The sequence below is a fragment of the Puntigrus tetrazona genome, chromosome 23 (assembly GCF_018831695.1).
Source record: "Puntigrus tetrazona isolate hp1 chromosome 23, ASM1883169v1, whole genome shotgun sequence".
In the NCBI taxonomy this organism is placed as follows: domain Eukaryota; kingdom Metazoa; phylum Chordata; class Actinopteri; order Cypriniformes; family Cyprinidae; genus Puntigrus; species Puntigrus tetrazona.
The window spans coordinates 18,963,100-18,985,071 of record NC_056721.1 but is presented as its reverse complement, the minus strand read 5'-3'; the positions used below and the strand labels follow the sequence as shown (position 1 = coordinate 18,985,071).

General features: G+C 36.0%; 1 long non-coding RNA gene across 1 annotated transcript in view; it reads left to right on the top strand.

Annotated features, from left to right (window-relative positions):
- The first annotated feature begins 1,407 nt into the window (after positions 1–1,407).
- The window catches only part of LOC122328331, a 38,615-nt gene continuing 18,050 nt past the window's right edge, over positions 1,408–21,972 (top strand). Inside the window, exons 1-2 of the long non-coding RNA XR_006247783.1 lie at positions 1,408–1,524; positions 3,190–3,374. This is a non-coding gene — a long non-coding RNA (uncharacterized LOC122328331). The remainder of the gene's footprint in view (positions 1,525–3,189; positions 3,375–21,972) is intronic.

The following is a 21,972-nucleotide window of genomic DNA, read 5'->3' as shown; positions in this document are numbered from 1 at the left end:
AAATGATTCTGTCAGACTCAAAATGTGCATGTACCAGTAAAGCTGTGATTTATGACTGCCTAGCAGTGGATGTGATTTTCTTTCCTCTAAGCAGTTACAGTCAATGACGGCCGCCGCGAACGGCGAGAGCAATTAAAGCTCCATTCCACTTTTGTTGCTAGATGAGCGTCTTGAGCGACACAATGATGCTCTGATTCTCTCAGTGAATAGTTTCACATGCGTCACTTCTTGTCAGGCACCTTTTCCTTTCCTTTTCAAGAAGCGTTCATTTGCCTGTAGGAGCAGTTAGTTCTACGACTGCTTTCTCTTCTAAATTTTTCCAGTGTTTTGAATTCTCTTAAATGGGTGGGGAGTAATGAACAACTATCATACAAGGAAAATCAATCAAAATTCTGTTTTTATGTCATCAAACTGTTGATTTATTTACATGCGTGTATTATATATACACGCTAGCAGTCAACGTTTGGAATAATCAAAATTTTATTATTTTAAATGTTACAGTTAAACATTGCAATAATATTACACTTTCAAATAGTTGTTTTCTATTTGAATGCATTTTAAAATGGAATGCAAAGCCGATGCAAAAGCTGAATTTTCGGCATTGTTACTCTAGTTTTTATTGTCTCAGAAATCATTCTAATATGCTGTTATTATGAATGTTGAAAATAGCTGTGCTGCTTAATAATTTAGTGAAAACCATGATACAGTACAACTCAAAAGATTGGGATAAAACATACAAAAAAAAAGAAAGAAATAAAAAAAATATATAATGTATGTATATATGTATATATATATATATATATATATATATATATATATATATATATATATATATATATATATATATATATATATATAATTTAACAAAAATGCATTTACTTTTCTTTAACAGTACAGACAAATATAATGTTTAATATTTAAATTTATTTTTTTCGAAAGCTGTTCTACATCAAAGAATTAGTTCGTTTCCTCAAAAATTACCAGCATCAAATTAGCATATTAAAATTATTCAGTAAAAGACCGCCTATAGTGCATCTATAGTGCTATAGTGCAAGGGTATTAATGTAAATATTAACGCAAATTTTATTAATATTAATGTTTTTCAACCATAGATTTATGCAAAAAAAACAAAAAACAAAGAAACATTACATTTTTATGACATACCTGAATTCTGACCGATCTAACGAGTCTAATCTATTCCTGATGTATGAGCAGTCCTTGGGTCTTAATGTAAACCTGCAAGTCCAATCAAATGTGTCAGAATACCAGATGCGTTCATTATGGCTTGCAGTGTAAATGCAGCCTAAATAAAGAGGTACTTTTAATTTGACGTGTCTCGACAGGAACAGATGTCATCATTAAAGACTCCTGGTCATTGTTTCCCTGGAACACAAACTGGAAGGACTGGGAAAATGACAAACGACAGCTGTGAATGGAGGTAGAGTCTGCAGCTCCTCGTGCAGATTTGGCACTAGCTATCCAAACACATTTCTTCACGTGTCTTCAAGCTGGTTTAAATGAACGGTGAAGAGTTTTGTTATTTATTTTCACATTCTGGTTTAGTTCACAATGAAGTGCCTAAAAAGAAACCTGGAACTTGGGAGTTTATAACTCTATGGGAAAAATAGCTATCCATCTTTTTCCCTCTAAGAGCCATCTGTAAATTGTGTGGCACTTCTAGCTATTTATGTTCCAGCTCATTTTGTTGCGTGATATTGACAATTGTTGCGCCATACCGTATTATTTTAATGTATTATCTTAATTATTAGCAATTTTTTTTGCAGTGTGTTTATGTACTCACTCTCTGTCTGGATGAATCTAATGAAAAATTGGCAAGGTCGTGCTTCACCCCATCTAGTTTTTAAATTATAACGTAAAGGGCTTCCGGTTTCTTGACTGGCGAGCACCGCCGACCGTCCATGACTTGCCGAGCAACAAATACATAGAAACATGTGAAAAAGGTTCACTTTAACAGACGGAAGCAGATCGGCCGAACTGTTCACTCACTGAGCATTGTTACTATGAGGTGAATCCCATCTCCCGCGTGTAGTAAGGGGAAACTCCCCGTGTCTATCTGATGAAGATGTATACATTTCAGTTTCAGGCAACACATTTTACAGCTACGTTTTTATTCTGTCTAGTAGTCGCTAGGCCGGCTAATCACAACAATAACACACGATTATATGTAAATTATCAGTTCGCTGTTTTACATATATGCACACAAGACATTATTTCCTAAACAACATTGCAATAAAAGTTTAGACTCGCCGATAACAAAAGACAATACTTTATTGAACCTTTTCTGATAAGAAGTGTGCAAACTTCGCATTTTGACGGTCGTTTTTGTCCAGACCCGCTCGTTTTACCGTTTAAAGACAGCTGTCAGTAACAGTAACATCTGGCAGTAATATACAATAATACAGGTATACAATAATATTTCTAATCTGAGGCTGTAGTACGTCGATTGTGGCAGCCAACATTACAAGATATGATATTTTAAGTTCCTTATGTAGCCGAATGAGTCACCTCAGTCTTCCCTTTGTTTAGCGCTGACATAATTGTGACGTCGTTACATTTGATTGGACTCCTCGTGTGTCACTCCGATAAAACAGGCCAATCAGGAGAGAGGCTCATGAATAATATAATAATAATTAGACCGACCAAACTTGACATGTTTTTGACAGAGCTGTAAAACATGTTGAGATGGTTTTTGATACTTATACCACAAATAACTTATACCACCCTTAAAGACATTAATACATAAAATAAAACTCCAAAAAGGTGTACAATATGGGACCTTTTATAGTTAGTAAGGTTGTTCGGTTTAGGTGTTGGGTAGGGTTATTTATGTAAAATAATATTTGCTATAATTACTGCTAATAAATGGCTAATATTCTAGTAATATTCATGCTAAAAAACAACTAGTTAAGAGACCCTAAAATAACAATAAACTACCAAAGGTTACCAAAATAGGCTATATATGTTTAGTTTATCATTTATTTGTATTATAATTTATGTTTTTTGTTCTTGGCAAGTTTTGTGAGATTCACCCATTTACTGATATTTCACACCTCGACCAGCTCAACTTATCTCCCTTCCACCATATTTTGCCCTTTCTTTCTTTTTTTTTTCAATCCTTCTTCTGGCTCTCTTTTTAACCCCTCTTTTAAGCGTCTCTCTTCTGCTCAGGGTCTCCCGCTGACAGACAGATTCTTGAATGGCTGATGGTCAGAATAAAGAGACGCAGATGTGGACAATTATCTTGGCACTCACTCATGCGCGCTGCATGCGTCCCTCGCCGGGTCTCTGAGGACAGGGGCTGCTGATGAAGCCGTGGGATCGCCCCCCCTGGAAAAGATCACACCTGCGTGGAGGTAATAAGATGGCGGTTTGCTGAGAGCTGGTTTGATTACCGAGCTCTGAGACGTGGAGTGTGATTGGCAGTGGAATGTAGACTGTGTGATTAGGGGGGACGGATCTTGGCTGTTACTTCTCATGGAGCAAAGGTGTCGAGCGTGAAGATGTTGGAAATATGTTGAAGCATCAGTTGAAGCTGAGTCAGTCGATTATGAGGCAGTGTTGGCGTGCGCCATCTGTATATCTTAGCCATGAGTTTTCTTCAAAAATCTCCAAAAAACAGATTGAAACAGATCTATCTATCTATGGTAAGCAGCTCAACTAAAGCAATGAATTCTAGGATTGCCTTGAAATGAAATGAAATGCATTTCATTGAAATTAATTGCAATGAAGAAGAATCTGCTGGTTAAAGTTACAAAATGGCTCATAATAATAATAATAATAATAATGAACACATTTAAATATTTGTAACATATAGCATATATGCAGTAAATATAAGTATTATTACCGTTAAAAGAACTGTTTTCTATTTGAATATATTTTTAAATGGAATTTATTCCTGTGATGCAAAGGTGTTTCCATCAGTCATTATTCCAGTCTTCAGTATTATTATATTATCCTTCAGAAAGCATTCTAATATGCAGCTATGGTGCTTAAGAAATGTTTTTTTTTTATTATAAATGTTGAAGTTATTTTTATCGCTTAATTTTATTATAGAAACCGTGATGTACTACCATTTAGAGGTTCAGCAAAGATTTTTGAAGATTTTAAAAATCAGTTTACTGATGCATTAAAGTGATCAAAAGTCAAAAAATCCCGGAGTGAAAAAGTATAAAAAAAAAAAAAAAAGTTTCCACAAAATTATTAGAAAGCACATCTGTTTTCAATATTAATAATAGTTTACTTTGTCTTACTTCTTGGCAAATCCGTCTTGCTTGTTTCGAGCACAAACGTCATTAATGTTGTTAGATTTATGCGGAGGCTTTTGTAATCCATTACATCATTCTCAAACATTCTGCCATATTTACAGACTTTAATACAGCACTTTAGTCAAATAGTGAATTTTTCAGTAACATCATTTGGCTGTGCACTCTTAAAGCAATGGCTCTGTTTTTAATAACAGCGCTGTTTCATCATAAATTTTAAGGCAAACCTTTTAAACACTTAAAAGTAGTTTTAAGGGCCAGACTCACTCAAACAAAGGCGGTTAATTATTTAGCCGAGACATAAATTCCGTTACGCCTTAAGAAAAAGTGACACGTAAAATAAGGTCACGTAAACCAATTTGTTTGAAAAGTTTTGGTACGCGTGGGTCCCGTGACTTTAAATCTCAACGTGTAACTATAACAAAAGACCGGCGATGATGCAAATGAACCAAACTTAATGAGAGCAATGAAGAGGGTGCGAGCATTTTGCAATCTTTCAATTTATCAACGGGGGATTTACATGGTGGTTCTTTATGGTTTGCAGAGATAAGGGAAGCATTGCATTTTGGGATGTGAGCACGCCAAACCGGATCTTTGAAGCGACAGAGAACCTTTCTGCGGATCCAGAGATAGTATGTACGCGAGCGTGTGTACGTGTTTGCGGGGAGGGGGTCTCGGTGCACTCTAAACCCTTCAAAGGATTGATAAAGCAGAATGATTTAACAGCGGCAACACCGGCCCCTGCGACCACCGGCGTGTCAACATTGATTGCAGTTATGGTGATTTGATGTGTGGAATTCAAATGCATGTCCTCTCAGCAGTCTGTCCACACAAAGTTAGAGTCGGAGCAGTGAAGGCCAGTGTTTAGAGGACGTTTCGGCTCCACGACCCCCTGCCGACAAATACAAGCGTGACATTTACAACAAAACATCGTATGTCATGTGAGCCAACGCATGCGTTTCTCACAGCACACGCTTTGTGTCTTTCATATCGAAGAACTACAAGAACCCACTTTTTTTTTTTTTTTAAAGAAGGGGAAGATAAAGTTTCAAATACAAAATGAAATGAGATTGTGATGTAAAATAACAATAGCGCTGTATAAAGTTGCAATTGTGAGATATAGTGGCGGTTTTTAAAATTTGACAAAGAAAGTTGAGTCAGTTATGAGATATGAAGTAACTATACAGGAGATAAGTAGTTATACAATACACAATAGTGATATGTAAAGTTGTGAGAAGTGCAATTTTAATCAATTTATGATTGCATAAATTATGACTATTCCGATATATATAAAGTTTTATATTTACAGGAAATAAAGTCACAATAGTGCTACATGTAGTTGATGTTGTGAGAAATGCAGTTGAAATTGTGAAATATAGTTGCAATTTAAAAATTTATGAGGAATGTAGTTGCATTTGTGAGATATAGTGCTGATTCGCAATTTATGACTATATAACTTGCAATTATAAAAATATAAAGACAACTGTAATATATAAAGTCACAATAACAAGAAAAAACCTCACAATTGAAAGAATTGTGAAATATAGTGTCAATTTTCAAAATGAGATAGAAGTCAACTATAAGTCATATAAGATGAAAAGAAAAAAATCGCAGTTATGAAATATAAGGTCAATTACAAAGCGTAAGGTCACATTTTTGAGGCATAAAACCCGATTGCAAGATACAAAGTTGAATGTTTTGAAAGAGTAACAGCTGTGATGCATAAAGACATTTCAGACAAGTCACTGCTTTAAAGTCTTCATTGTGAGATGTCGCAAAAAGACTGTAATAATAATTGCCTTTAATAATTCCTTTCCTTTCTTTTCTAGAGAAAATGTGCTTCCGTGCATGGTTTATATATGATAAAATGCACTACATTTCATCGTAATCTCTAGTACGAGTGCAGATGCTGCAATGAAGTTGCATGTCATGTGGCGCAGTTTGGCGTGAGGTTTGTTAATGAAGAAGTCTAACAGGGTGAAGAGAGCCTCCCCAGCGCCAAACACAGTTCACGAGCGAGAGCGCTTCAGTGCAGAATATGTGCATTCACTGCAGAGCGAGCGCTAGTAAACTGACATCGCAGCTTTCTATGCATTTTACATGAGGGTTGTTGCCTGTCGAGGCCTTTCTCTCTCGCTCGCTCTCTTTCCTAAGCTGTTCCACGGCTACACTTCTCAGACAACAAAATTGAAAGAGGAAAGAAATGAAAGAACTGCGTCATTGTCTGATCAAATCAACCTTGCATCATGTACCTTTCCGACAGTACCCAGAATTCATCATGATCTCAAAAAAAAAAAAAAAAAAAAAAAAAAAAAAGATCTGGCATATGCTGTGTTTACAAAAGGAAATGTCTTTGGAGTGCCTTTTCTGCTCGCGCTCTCTTTGTTTTTCCCGAACGCTAAACATATTTACGCTTTAATACGACAAGCCGCATTAAAAATGAAAACTCATCATTAGCCGCAGACATTCGAGAAATAATTTTCCGCACTATTAGCCCATTTATCCGTGCTAGTGCTAATGATAAGCAAATAACCGAAGAGAGAGCCGTAAAAAGCAGACCGCAGTGCGACTGAACCTGTTGCGATGCCCACCCTCGGCGGTCATCATTACGGTCACGTCTTCATTCTTTCAGCGTCTGATCTCAGGTCAGTTCCTGACAGTAGCATTACTCACATCTCATTTCCTCTGCATCTGCTCTCAGCTGCTCCTGGGTCGGCGACTCCTGCTGGTGTTAGTAACGTCCCATTTACCCCGAGTGGCCTGACCTGATCTGGGGTCATCCACAGGTGGAGTTGCTCGCGTCTCATTTTGCTTTGGATGGCCGCGCTCTGATCTCTGGTCAGTGAATCTGAGGGATCGATTGCATATTGGTGAATTCAGGGTTCAATGAGGCAGAGCTTCACGTGTGTTTTCACGGCAGCTGCCCTCAGCTGAACAAACCAGCTATATGTATCAGCTTATATCCACCCCTAGCAACACCCTAGCAACTGCAAGTCAACCGCTGAGCAAAAGATCCAGAAAACCATAGTAGCCTGCCAGCTGTCTAACTGTATCACGTTTCACTGTACAGCAACTGAAATACAGTTAAAGTAATTTTATGAACAAATTAGTTTGAAATGTAACGAAATATATTTTTTAAATCAGGTTTTTTCACGTAAATATAAATAGAATGTAATAATAAAATACATACAAACATTATATACATTATTCAAACAATTTTGTATACACACACACATATATATATATTATCAATTTTTAAAATATTTAATTAAATATAAAAGCTATAGTTTACATTGTGTGTGTGTATATGTGTATATATATATATATATCTATATATATATATATATATATATATATATATATATATATATATATATATATATATATATAGTGTAAATATTTGAAATGTATAAACATAACATATCGTTCTTAAATATATACATGCATGTGTGTGTATTTATATGCATAATAAATACATGCAACATATGAATGTTGATCCAGAAGTAACAAACTTGACTCAGGATCACGTGTTACTTGGGTAAATCAAGTTTTGCAGGTAACTCAGCCATAAAACATTTCCCAGTAATGCACATCTTGTCAATAGTTCCGCCATGTCCATCCTTTGTACTACATCCAGATCAGACAGCTCCTGTAATCCTCTGTTTATGCATTAGCGCTGGTAACAGTTGGGTTAGCTCTGCTGCTATCGACCGGCCCGGTTCAGCGGGCCTCTCTCCTGAAAGAACGGAACATCTCGCTGCACAAAACAAGAAAATGTCTGTGCTGTCCTCCATCGACTCGGCTCAGAGCTAAGGATCAATAACACCCCGCACGACTGTAATCCTGGCCTCTGAATTATACTAATCTCAAGCTAAATAATCTATATACAGCATCAGGAGGCTTGTAAAATGATGTGGCTGTTGGTGCTTAACCAAAGCCTTATTAGAAAGATTAATTAGATGATAATTGACACTGTATTTGTCGGCCAATATAAAAATGCAATACAATTTTGTTATAACAAAGGCACCGCAGGGATGTGGGTTTAGTTGACGTGATAAATGATACATGCATGAAGTGCGTTGAGGATTTCACCAAGCTGCAAACAATCAATTACATTGATTTGCTCACAGCCCGCCGCATTACCATTTGTTTATCCCATGATAAAGTATCACTCCTCAGTATAGACTATTCCAGTCTGGATTCTTCATGTGCAATGCAGCCCTTCAGATTCACTCTGGCAGTTCTTGTATTATATTACAACATGTCAGTTCACCAATTAGATGCAAGTCTTGTCTAGACAGTCATGCAAAGCAGTTCTGGGAGTAACAAACTAAAAGTAGCAACGCTGTTAACTTTTTTTTTTTTCAGCGGAGTGGCAGTAGCTCAGCTAAAACAGTAAAATAAGCTCCTTTTTGAAATGACAAAATACTACATTTATATTTTTATTGTATTTTTTTAGCACATGAAACTTAACAGAAAAAGCCTACATATATATATATATATATATATATATATATATATATATATATATATATATATATATATATATATATATATATATATATATATATATATATTATGCTATATATATTGTTACAAATAAAAGCTCTTTCTTTCAATGCATCCTTGCTGAATAAAAATAAATTCCTTTTGGTTTTAATAAACCAAATGGTTAAATGGTACTGTATTATGGTTTCCATAGAAATATTAAGCTGTTTTCAATACTCATAAAAAAAAATGTCTCTTGGACAAAGCAGCATATCGGAATAATTTCAGTCATGTGACACTGAAAACTAGAATAATGGCTGCTGGAATTGAAATGTTTGTTTTATTTTTTTGCATCAAATAAATTACATTTGAAAATATATTTTCAAAAAACATTTCAATATTATTTGACAGTTTTGCTGATTTTATTGTATTTTTAATCAATAATTAGACTACTTTCAAAAATCTTCTTTCAAAAATTTATGTCAAAATAACAATAATTTTATGGTTCTATCGATGACCTTTGGACAGTTTTTATACACTATTACAAAAATAAAATATAATTCTTTAAAAATTATTATATAATTAGTAAAGTAACATGTCTCATTTTTTGATCAACTTACACACTTTATTATCTTAAATGTTTATGTTAACAAATTTTTATCTGTTTCTTGGAAAATGTTTTCTTTTTTATCTTTTACACAAATGACAAACAATGAATAAGTTAATGAGTAAGTCTAATAAGTCCATCACAGTACAAACAATAACTAACAATAATGATAAAACAACAACATAAAGGTTTAAATAAAGCCAGCTAACAGCAAAACAATAATCCTATAACAGTAACCGCATCATTTTTTCTTGCTGCAATGCATGCTGGGAAATCACAAAACTGTGTTTGACTAGTTGGGATAGCATTTGGGGTAATGCTGTTCTGACAAGGGTTTTTATGTACTTTTGGAACTGCATTTTCCAGTTTACGAAATCTTTCGAGTCTTTTTAGTCTCAAATACTAAAAATTGCATTTTTAGTATTTGAGACTCGAAAGATTTCGTAAACTGGAAAATGCAGTTCCATTTTTTTAACAATGTAACAATTACAAAGTTACAATGTAACCGTATTGCATTATAGGCATCTTAGCTACTTTCTTTTCGTAGCTTGAATGTATTTTAACTATTTTAGTAACTTCTGCATGGAAAGCTACAAATCCACGTTGGTTCACAGCACAGAATAAGGAAGAGAGAAAATGTGATGGAGAGAAGCAGTTAGATAAATAATAAAACAAAGACCCCGCTGTTTTGTCTGAGAGCAGAGCAGTTCGTTTTAATGCACACATGTGCACACACACAAGCGTGCACACCGACACTAACACACACTTACTTCCCAATGTCAGCAGAGCTGCGCTCGGAGCTGCAACTTCTCTCTAATTAGTCCCAGGGCAAGCGCTCGGAGCACTGGAAGAGATGGAAAGGTGAGAGAGGGGTGAGGGGGAGAAGTAGACGCTGCGGTGAGTTGAGCCTGGCCGAGGAAAGGGAAAGCAGAGGAAGTCAAAAGTGTATCAGACGGTAGGAAAAATAGCGAAACGCATGATGTTAAATCAGGAAGAAGTGCGGCACTGCGCCATGATAAAGGGACGACAGAAATCAAGTCTTTGAACTTTTAGCCAAAGGCAAACGAAGCATGATACAAACAGGGACCATGACTAAACTCCAACATAAAATATCTGAAAACAAGAACAACTCCAAAAATAAAGAAATAAACAAAAACCATTACAATCTTTGATCAAATTTTTTTTACCTTCTTTTTTTAAACATATCGATTGATTAAAATCACTCACTCAGAAAGACAGTTGCTTGTTGCCACCTACTGATGAAAGCTGTAAGCTGTCAAATTTATTTTATGGAAGAAGCTTGACCTGGGCCTTTGTTCACAGTCAGAAAAGAAACAGTGAAGACCAAACAGCAAAAATGGCAGCATTGACGTTAAAGCTATACCTGCAACTTTAGTTTGTATAAGTATGAAGACATTTGATATTGCATATGAATGCACAATTCTGTCATGAAACTCTATGTGGGGCAGGCTGATGGGTCATTAACTGAAATTTATGATATTCTCAGCGTCAAACTATTTGGGAAGAGCTGATTGGTTCGAGATACATACAACCGGTGAGCTTACTGTAGCACACTTTTCAGAGTTTCTTTGAAATCCTCCAACTCCATCTGTATAGATCTGCTACGGCTTATTATATATGCTATTTGTGCAGCAACAGTATGTCTTAAATACTTACAACACTTTATCATCATATGTAATCGGAGCGTCAGCAGCAATACATTAACATTGCCATATCTATTAGCATGCTCTAATCTTCCTAGAGTTTTCATGATAGAACCTATTGTAAAAAAAAGACGGACAAAGCTGAATCTTTAGTGCAAACGGTTCAAGCACCTGTGCTCATGCTTGCTGTCAAATAGAGTATACTTTGAAAAGTTGTTTTTGAATGTAAACATGTTAAGGTATGCATAAAAGTATACTTTGGTGACAACCTGTCTGGCACGTATAAACACAGACAAGTGGAGTGATACAAACAGTGAAAAGTCCCAGTTCTGTTGGACTACTTTAGCCCTTTTGGAATGCTGCGTGCAAGATTTGAGGTCCAAGAGCTAACTGTTCTGTGACTTTAAAAGGATCGTGATCATATCGCCTAACCTACATGAAGAATACATATTCCTGTCTTATTTTGTTCACTATATGGTGTACCTCAGGGGTCGCCAGTGTATTCACTAATATTCAAGCCACGGGGAAAAACTTGCTCCCTGCATGGCGTACACGGAGCGAACGACCACATCATTAGAAGAGTTTTACAGAGAATAAGCTGAAAAGAGAGAATTTAGAATCAAACAAAGCCATTCATGAATGAATGATGCTCCCCTTACACTGTCCGTAGTCTGAAATATTTTTTAAAATGGGGTAGCGGCATCATCTTCAGACGGAGAATCAAGACTTAGGTGGAAACTTTTACACCATCAGAAGCTTCCTCTCCCTCGATTTCAGTCTGGTTAATTTATAAGATCTTTTTTTTTTTTTTTTTTTTTCAACCCATAGAGACAGTCATACAAAATTCCACACTCCTGTCAAATAACTTTTCATGGATTTCAATTTCACAGCACCTTCATATGCTGAAGTTTTAGTGTCGAAACCCTGCTGAGAAGACAGTCAGTCCATCTGAAGGCAAGTCAGGTCACTCCACAGCCATCTCTATGATGCCATGATATCCAACCCTGTTAACTAGGTTAATATTAATTAGCAAATTTTGCTTTCATAACATATCAAATCACCATTTGAGATCAGTATGCATGTGTACCTAACAAATAGCTGCAGCTTTGTTCAATTTTCGAATTTCTATTTTTATGTTGATTCTTTTGATAAGAAACAAAGTCTCATCTTTCAAACAATATCCTTTTTTTGGGGGGGAAATTCTAACAAAAATGTCGTTTTGACGCTGTTTGATGTGGCACCACAGAGTCATGTTTATCATCTCCATATTGTAATGCATAATATCAGTAAAAACATATTGGCCAACAATTTTATTGAGAATCATTAAATTATAATTGAATGTGATAAAACCGACTCGAGAACAGTTAGCGTTGAGCTTTAAACAAACTAATTAAAAAAGGACATCTAAAGGTTTCAAAGCTCCATGAAGCATTTTTTCAAACACACCATGATCTGATAAAGGTCTTTTAATGCTTCTTTCACGTTTTCAAATATTGAAGCTTGGAACGTGAGAAAATTAAACAATTTGAAATAACTTGTTACCCCACTGCCTATTTTTTTTTAGTTGAGTCAACTTAAAATTTTTAGTTAGTTAATGTTAATTTAAGTGACAGCAAAAATATTTTACTTGAATAAACAAGAAAAATTAGGCAGTGAAGTACATGTTTTTTCAAGTTGTATCTGAATGCTTAATTTTTCAATGTGTGCATTTACACTTCTAATGGCGGCTCTCGCTTGCACAAGTCTCACAAGAGTGAAGACTATTAGTCCGAACACTAATTCAATCTGTCTTTCAGTAGAAACAATCTTCACAGCAAATCCATAGACCATGTTGAGTCCGCTTTCACATCAGAGAGACTTACAATTTCTCAACGTTGCTACGGGAGTGCATTATATTGATTCTGACATAACTGATATAATTTAGCATGAAATGGCTTCAGCGATTGAATTGATCATCACATGAATGAATCGTCCTGCTTTCTTTTGCTGTGTTTCAAGCAAAAAAAAAAAAAGCACATCAGCTGTGAGCTAACAAAACTTTGGCACGATAATTCTTGCCAAAAAAGGCGCAGGAGATTTTCGCCTGCTCCAAACATATGGACGTTTTTAGCTGTGGGTCGGTGAGAGGCCCTCATTACCAAAGACGAGTCACAATGGTCAAGTCAACATCTCAGACCTCATTAGAGCATTGCCAGATAGCATTGCCTCAATTAAAAATCTGGTGACTCCACAGCTCTCCGGCTGACAGCGAGTACGGCTTCCTACCATGACAACCATTAGACCGAATCTAAAACAAGAACCCTCGAAATCACGGCGAGCACCGACAGCAGTCACACTCTCGGGTCCGTTCATTGTTCAGATTTCACTCCATAATACGATCTCAGCACCTCTTCTGACGGCTTCCACAGGTTCATGTATCATTTATGAAATGAGACCTGCAGCGAGAGAGGAAAGGTACACGTTGAGGTTTGAATGAACATGCGGCTTTTCTAGAAGCTTCTCTCGCTTTGTCAGTGTCACTGCTGCCTGTCTTACACCTTATTCACACCCTTATTCTCACCTTCGATTTGAAACACTCGCATAATGAGCATTCAAGTGCAGGCTGGGATCTTCAGACACCGGTTTGAATCCCTCCAGCTCTGTGTAAAACACGTCTGCCATGCACATTATTAGCCTTGCGCTCGTGCTAGGTTTTATGGTGGGTCACCACGAGACTTGAGGCTTACGAGAGGTTATTATTAGCACGCAGAGGCAACTTTTCGACTGCATTATCTGTAGCTCCAGCCGTCAACTTTAAACAAGCAAGGCTGTGCGTATGTGTCCGGAGCCTTTTAACATAAGAAGAATATGAACAAAGAAAACAATAGGCATGATGGATGATGCAGAGAGGGTAATTATTTCAAACAAGGCAGGCCGACAGTGCAGCCAAAGCGAAGGGCTGCCAAAGTGTGATAATTCTCATTCATTTGAGGCTAAATTCTGTAATTGTGGTGGGCAAAATATGTTGAGGGAAACGCACAAAAGTTACATTACGTTATGTTTTTCTCTTAATTTAGTTTTTTTATAAATAACACATACATGAAAAGTAGTTTTGAATCTAAAACAATCATGAAAATGGTAGAAATTCCAAAATTGGTAGTGAAGTCAACACTTGGATTACAAAGCGATGGAAGTGAACGATACTTTAGGTAACACTTTTCTCTCAATTCATTCTTAATTTGCTGCTTATAGTTAGTAAGGTAGTTGTTAAGTTTAGATATTGGGTAGAATTAGGGATGTAGAATAAGGTCATGTAGAATAAGGTATTAATATATGCTTAATTGGCACTGATAAATGGCTAATATTCTATAAAATACAATGTAATCGGCGTAACCATAAAATAAAGTGCAGCCATATTTTCTGATAAACCACACTTTTATTTACGACTTTGTTTTGTAAAAATACCTAATTCCTAATTGGCTGCTTGTTAATAGTTAGTAAGGTAGTTAAGTTTAAGTATTTGGTATGATGCAGAATATGGTCATGTAAAATAAGGCATTAATATGTGCTTAATTACTAATAAATTACTAATATTCTATTAATATGAAGGTAGTTAAGAGACCCTAAAATAAAGTGTTACCAATTTTTTTCTAATTTTCTCCTGGTCTCCCACAAAAAACAAAATGTGATGGAGTAGCTAATTAAATTTAGGAATGCTAACTTTTCACAAGCGCAACTACAGCTGTTGTTTTTAATACATTTAGATCTAGTTTGTAAATTTTGTATATTTGTATAAATTTGTCAGTTTCATAGAAGATTCACTGATTCATTTGAATCCTTACTCAACATTTCAATTATTATTTTTACCTTTAAAATATTTAGCATGCTTCTAGTGATCATTTTCATTAATAGTTTTAGTAGCTGCATTTAGTGTAAACTGATCTATTCAATTCATATTTATGGTCACTTAAAATCAGACTTTTCTAAAATGTCCTGTCTTTATACTGTTGTCTTATACTGCTGTGTAAGTGAATCATTTGGATGGGTTATGGAAATCAATATTAATTAAAGGAAAAACACACAACCTCCGTGTTTGTCATGTAAATGTGGTGAGTGAATGTTTCAGAACTCAAAAGTGTGACATACTGTAAAGAATGAGAGAGAGAGAGAGAAGCGTGAAGCTGGTCTATTTCAAGGTGTTGTTGAATGTATATGTAGTGTGAGTGTCTAACTTGGACAGACAGATTGAGGTCATTCATTCATGTTTGTAATGAATATAGAAGCAGACAAAGATAGAAAGAGAAACATACAAATGGCAGGCAAGGGAAAACGACAAGGAGGAGAAAAATAGAATATGGTAGAGAGAGAATGCAATGGTTCAAAATCACAGGGACATGAATGAATTAAAGGCTCAAGACTGGTTACTAGCATGGTTTACTTGGTGCTGTGTGTGTGTGTGTGTGTGTGTGTGTGTGTGTGTGTGTGTGTGTGTGTGTGTGTGTGTGTGTGTGTGTGTGGCCGTTTCTCAAATGGAAGACTGGATCCTCCAGAGGTTGCATTTGTAGGCTGCATACGTCATAAAGAAGATCTCATTTTAGCATATATTCAGTTATAAATTTGATAATTGTTCTTAATTAAGTATAAATGATGACGTATGCAGCCTGAAAATGCATCCTACGGAGGATGCAGCCTTCCGTGTGTGTGTGTGTGTATCTATGTACACACTGTACACATGTAATTGTCAACCATTACTCCAGTCTTCAATGTCACATAATACATCAGAAATAATTCCAATATGCTAAGAACCTGATCAAAAAAACCTAATGATTATTAATGTTAAAAACAGCTAATATAATAGGATATTTTCAGTATTATTTGATGTACAAAAGAATGAGAAAGTTTTATTCGACAGAAATAGTTTTAATGTGTCCTGGCTTAATACAAATAACAATTATCAGTAATAAAGCATGGTCTGTATAGTAGTAGCTTATAGCAGAGCAACTACTATTAAGATAAATGTGAATGCTGTTGGCTAGCTCTCTTCGAATATTGTAGACTTTCCTCAGAGTAAATAGAAAGAGAAAAATTGGAACCAAAAATACATGGGGAAAAAAGGAAATTAATCGGCAAGGAAGGTCCTTTTAAAGACACATTAAAGCGGAGCTGAGCGGCTGAAGTGGGGCTAGATGTGGAAGCGGCGGTTTGCGTGAGAGGCGAGGTGAGGCCTTTCTTCCCCATCACAGAAGACTTGTGGCGAGGACGGCAAACGGCTATTTGTACAGCGGCAGGTGCGGGGACAAAATTAAAGCGCGCGAAGAAAGAAGGGACCTGCCAGTGCAGCGCTTCCTCTGAAAGATGAAAGGGAAAAATGGTGTCTTCCCGAAAGAGGAAATATGACTTGCCAGAGCGAATACATGCTGACTCCCAGTCGCTGTCAGATTGTGTAGATTCCACCATCCAGAATCCTCTGCAGCGCTGCGTGTACCCTGCTGATAGCGCTAGCGGCGAGAGCTCTAAGTGTGTTTCTGTAGAGATGTCCCCATTATTTAAACAGAGCCGGTATAATGAGTGGAGTGGAGAGGTAGAGAGAGAAATGACACTAGAACTTGGAGAAAGAGCTGGTGGGTGTTTAACCGAAGTCATGCTGTTAGTTTATCACATGTGATAATACATTCTCACTTACACCGCACTCCAAACATTTTTGAGTACATCTAAGAACAAACCTTATACTCTGCTGATGATAAATGTGCCATGATAAACACAGTTTCTACCAAAATGCCTGTCTCTGCTTCCGACAGACCGCCCAGAGTCCCTTCACTGACCATCCGATGCAAACCACGCTAGATTTGGCATATGCTTTTAGCTATTGAAGGTATACTATCGTTTCATAAGTTATCGCATTCCCTGAAAGTGAACTGTATCTTTTGATTAAAACCAAACATTTAGGAATACAAAAATCTCAGCTAACAGGGAACATTCTTATTTGAATGACCTTCTGGTAGAGTTCAGTGTTAACAGAATGTTCATTCAAAGTTATCTGGTCTTTAGTAATGTTCTCAAAACATTAGCAAAAACATTATTTATACCTTGTTCATGGAACTTTTTTCCATTTTTTTTTTTTTTTTTTTTTTTTTGTTGGACATTTGACAAGCATTTTAAAATGTGGTTACTTTCAGAATGTACTTTCAGTTTGAGAATGTTCAAATGTAACATTCCCATGAATTTTGAAATTATAAAATGGAATGTTCACATTAAAAACGTTTTTATTTCATTGATACATTCAGAAATAACTTCCATAGCATAGTAAGAACATTAACACATCTTGGAACATATTGGTGGTAATTATGGTATTTTTAGAGCATATTTATACCAGCAAACTACAAGTGCACCATGGCAACCATAGTTTTCACCATATATATATGTGGTGAAAACTATGGTTGCCATGGTGCATTTGTAATGATGTGATTGTGTAGTGTGTATAGGGTTTATACAGTAACTTCCATGTAACACACTATTTATGTATAAAAAGTAAATATGCTAGAACAAGTCATATAAAAAAACTAAATTTGCTATAAATAGAAACGCTTGAGGGCTAAGCCATTTTTATCAGATTAAAAAAATACAAAGTTAGAACTTTTATATGTCTGTATCTTTTTCCCCTTTCTTTTTTTTTTTATATGTCCGAGTCAACCAAAGGTTACAGATAATGATGTTTCCATGCCATCCTTGGCTATCCATCTTATGGTCATAGCTCACCACACCTGAAAAAAAAAGACAAAAGAAATCAATAGAAAGAAGCTGTCAAAGACCCAGTGTCACAGATCCTTTGAGTCTCACTTCACAAGACCTGTGTACTGGGGAAAACTCGACGTCTGGAATTCCAATGCACTTGTTTGGTGCGAAAATAAACAGAAGGTGAAAAGGGCACGTCCGCTTCTGTTTCTGTTGATTTTGAAAGCGCATTTATTCGTTATACAATACGACTGGGAGACTGAGAGTCACATTAAAGAGCTATTAATGCAGTTGTGTAACCGTTAACTCTCGACTCCCGCGTGTATGATACATGCATGATGTTCTCTCGCTGTCACAGTCTTTCCGTCTCTCCTTCTTTCTCATGCACAAGGTAATGCCACCGTCAGTGCGTTTAATGCATGCATCATGGCACTAATTTGCTCGTCCATAATAAATGGGAGCGCTCACGTTCTCTTCTCTGTGTAGTACAGTAGCAAACTGGAGCTCAATGCATCATGGGCAGTCAGGGGAGAGGAGCCTGCCTCACCGGTACTCACTGGAGAACTGCGGCCCCAGGGCCCCAAGCGGCCCCCATACCGGCAGCAGCGGCGTCCGCCTGCCCTACATTGTATGTCCTCTCATTATCCCTGGGCTTATTCATCACTATATGGCAGGGACGCCCAGTGGGACAGGAAGATCACTGTGAACCGAGGACAGAACGTCCTCTAGTAAAGGACTCATATGTGCAGTGATTTTGCACCTAATAGATGGTCGTACGTTGATAAATGTCAGTTCTCCTCCGTCGAGTGGAGGCGGGTTTTGATGGTCCATGAAAGCGTCAGACTTTTCGTCGATGCTTTGAATAAAATGTGACAGCAATGGAGAGTCGTTGTACGTGTGCGCTTTAAAGTACGGGAACAGGAGCGCGAAAGAATAACGCTGTTTATTTCAGGAAAGCTGACCTGTTTTAAAATAAATAAATCATTACTTTAAATAGTAACGCAAACGCATATGATCTCGTAGCCTGCACCTGAATCACTCAAACTAGCTCATTAGCCTCCTTAAAGTCAGCATGAATTGGCATTCGTGATCCATTTTGCTTCGTAATAAGATGATTATGAGTGTAACAGGACATTTAGTGAGAAAATATGTTACTTAATAAAACGTATTTAACATCTATTTATTCTGATTTTGAAAGCATAAAAATATCATATTACTGCTGCTTGCTTACTTTGCATTAATGCAACTGTAATAGAGGTATTATTGAGTTTTAAATGGTATTACAAATAGCAGAAAATGTGTGTGTGTGTGTGTGTGTGTGTATATATATATATATATATATATATATATATATATATATATATATATATATATATATATATACATTTTAGACATGCATATATTTTATATATATATATATATATATATATATATATATATATATAAAATATATGCATGTCTAAAATGTTAATATTGTGAAAAAGTTTTGTAACTTTTTTAAAAAGTGAAACTTTTATATATTCTAGATTCATTACATGTAAAGTAATTTGTTTATTTTTATTTTTAATGATTATTAAATATGTAGGCCTGTATATAGGTGAAAATCCATGTGTGGTGAGAGTTTACAATCTTTGACATTTATGTGATATGAGGTCAATAAGGTCAATATCCATTTCCCAAAATCCAAGTTAATTGAAAACTGCACGACAGAACGGAAACACTATAGTCAAACTATTTTGCATTAGTCATTTTCCACCTATTGTTAAAAGCCCTTGAATCTAATCAGACTGGCTGGGTATTCGCTTACACACAAATAAGGCAACTCCCCTCTTGAGCTCACTGTTACCTTAGGAGATCAATGATTTAGTTATTGGCAAACTACCTAGATTCCCCTTGAGCTGACCTAGTCCAATGAAATGAAGCCAAGTGATATTTTATTGATATTTTTTTCAACACACCATCCCATAGGCTTTTGAGTCACCTTATGAATCTCATTTTCTACTTATAAATAAGAAATGAAAATGAATTTCAGAGTTGCAGATTCAAATTTCAAGAGAATCTTTGAGCCAGAAATTGACATAAATGATAGCGGCATGTTTATTTAGATTTTTTGTTAATTATGCATGCAGTGTTGACAGAATGTCTCAAAAACTGCATCATCCGATTATGGTGCAGTTAGATCACATTTAAAAGTCATAAAATAATATGAAAATCTACGACAGAATGGAAATATAGGCCTACTCAAACTGTCTTAAATGTCAAGTAGCCGGATATGAATCTTGTAAGAAGTTACATTAATGTTTGTTAATGTAACGTGGCTTACAAGACGTGACACGTGTGGATCCATTTGAAAGCATTTATTAAGACACATGGTCAGAACACAGGCAGGGTCAAAAAACCAAACTGGTCCAAACCGGGCATGAGTTAGTCGACGACAGAGTCCAGGGGGGTTGACAAAAGTGGTTGTCCAAAACAGAAGCAATAGTCCAGCGAACTACGAAGCTACGAACAGAGTCCAACACAGTAGGCAAAGGGTTAATCCAAAATACACAGGCAAAAGTCTAACAAACGAACAAGATAATAACTAAACTGGGAAAACTAGAAATTGGCTCTGTAAAGCATCTATCGCCTGGAGAGTAATAAACAGTTAAGAGTTCAGGTTCATATTATTCTAAGTAAACGCAGAAGGACTCCATACTGTAGCTAGACGATGCTCGGCGGTAAGTGAGAGGATGTTCAATGCTTAAGTAGTGTGTGTCTGACTGGATGCAGCTGTGTAATCAAGTAAAAGTGTGCGACTGAACGCAGGTGAAACCAGTCTGTGTGAAGGAGTCTGGAGTCCTGGGTGGTGTACGGCAGTCAATATGATGGAATAATTCATTCTTATGGTGAACAAATGGAAGTTCATAGACCAAATTGATGACAGATAACAGTTTTATAGCCTTTTGCATGATCAGATTTAAGTCAACCTGTCCTTAAAACCAATATGCCCCTATAGGTCATTTATACAAATCACAACAATGACCCATCAGAGCATATACTACAATTGCACTTGTACTGGCAACAGGACACGTTTATATTAATGTTTTGTACTATTTTATCTGCCTCGTGGGGTTTATGGTAGCTCAGTTTGTAGTGCGCTGCGTTATAAGATGAGATGTGGTCATGCGATCATATGTTTGAACCCAGAAAATGCACATGCTTAAAAAAAAAAAAAGCATAGGCGTTATAAATTATGGTTTTGCACGATTTTTGTAACGGATAGGTTCTGAGGTAGGGTTGGGTGTGGTCATTCGTACGAATTACATCTAGGAAAATGTTTGAATCGGAGATTGCATTTAAACAAAACGGGCATTTGATTGATATGGACAGTCATACATCATTTCATGATGACAGATGCAACATGACACTGTCATTATTTTTGTCTTAAATTATATGAACTTTAAAATGTAAAAATAGGTCATAATAAGGTACTTGCACAAACTACCTAGAGGGTCATTTAAGTAATCTTATGTAGAATATAAACAGGAAGTTGACACCTTTTATAGCAGGAAGTCTTGTTTGCAGTTGACCGACACATACTGTTGAGTAGTGTTTTGTTATATAATGTTTGAAAGAACTGAATAATTTAGTTTGCACCTACCTATCAATCAATCAATCAATCATTCAATCAATCACAACACAGGTTGCATCAAAGCACTACCTATGAGCATAGGTAAATTTTAAGCATTGGTACTAAAAAAAAAGGATTTGTTGCAAAATGTATTATTTTAATATAGTGCATGGACTTCCTAAAGTCAAACATTTCCTTAAGTGAAAGATCATATGTGGTGAGAGGAGTATCTACTGTAAATTCTTACTTTTTTATCTGAATATATGTGGTTTTGAATGTCCATTGTAAAAATAGCGATGTTATTAAAGATATCTTTGACCGTTGATCAGTAATAAAATGTTTTGTAATGGTCTTCTCCATCTTGAACAATCATCAACAGTTCATTTGTTGTAGTGTTACTGTCTTCTTTGACGCACTGACAAAATAGCAGCCTGTGGTAAAACATATATATTTAATCGTACGCTTATACAGTTAGTATGACCTTGTATAAAATGAGAAAGAAGATAATGAATATTGCAAAGTAGGTGTAATATATTATTGATGAGATTCATTTTCAACAAGAAAAATCAGGTGGAAATGTCACTGCAATTATAGAACAACCCCATT